Raw genomic sequence first — 1,368 nt, 5'->3', positions numbered from 1 at the left:
GCTAGAATCGATCCAAAAATTAAAATAATTTTTAGGTTTTTCTTTTTGTGTTTTTCCGATGAGAGAGGAGGCAAAAATGAGAAAATGAATTAGGTCAGAAAAACCTCTCCCTCACTCACCTATAAACCGTGTATAGGAATGAATTAGGGTAGGCTTTTCTTTTCTATTTTTCTCGGCCCATAACCGAAATAAGGAGTATTCTTTCCTTATTTTTGGTTATTCCAAAAATGTATAAAATGTGTTAAATTGTCATCTAGTGAGGATCAAACCCATGACCTCTTGGTTTGTGTACCCTCACTATTACCACTATGACACATTCAACTTGTTGATATTAAATATAACTGATTACATTTAATTACGAATTAACAGATTAATTCGTCCAAGCTAACATTATATACATTTAATTAAATATAACTTATTATATTTAATTTACGAATTTCTGATTAATTCGTCTCAACTAATATTATTTAATCTTCATTAAATAATTGTCTCATCAACACATTGACTAACTGTTTAGTCATATTAGGCATCAATGTGATCATATTTCTATAACCACATCTCTCAAACACATCCTATAGGTGTGACCTTTAGGGACCAGTTGATCACCGCCATCTGTATGATAATAACGTCAAACTTTCTAGCAAGCCAACCGTTATTAGGTAAACGTTAATCAACCGATTAAATATACGAAGTATACCCTTGTGAACTGTAAGAGATTTACAAATGTTATCACACTAATTTGTGGAGGACACAAGCTCCAACAAACTCCCACTTGTCCTCACAAGTGTATGTGCGATAACCGATTCTCATATCCTAAAATTTCTCCCACTTAATGTAAAACAATTTGCAAATCCGTATTCACAAAGGTCGTATTTTACAAGCGATCATCATCAAGAGTGGTTTCCCCGACTAGAGAGTAACTTAACTGATAAACGAATCAACATTCGAGCATGGCCATGCATTTCAGTTACAACTCCTCGAGTGGCCCCGAGAAATAACTATACCGATAAGGGTTGGATATTTTCCTCAACTCGAATCCCTGAGATGTAAGCACGGTATAAAATGACCAGAAAAAATCTACTTAGCCTCCGATTTACAGACCGTGAGAAAGAAACCAAAGTCACCCAAAAGCTGCCTTAATCTCAAGAGACAGTCGATAGTCAAAAGAATCGACTCTAGGAACACAATGGATGTCCTATCCACGACCTGGCACCGAACGTTATTAAACATTTAGGACTCCATTACGTTGTCACAAAAAAAAGTTGTCCTACGAGGTATCGTTATAATCTCGCATCTGTGATCGATCAGTCAACCGTTTGACTTATGGCTCGTTGAACCCACCATCAATCGACTGCACAATATAATAGC

Source organism: Silene latifolia, chromosome Y (assembly GCF_048544455.1).
Source record: "Silene latifolia isolate original U9 population chromosome Y, ASM4854445v1, whole genome shotgun sequence".
In the NCBI taxonomy this organism is placed as follows: domain Eukaryota; kingdom Viridiplantae; phylum Streptophyta; class Magnoliopsida; order Caryophyllales; family Caryophyllaceae; genus Silene; species Silene latifolia.
This window is presented reverse-complemented; position numbering follows the sequence as displayed.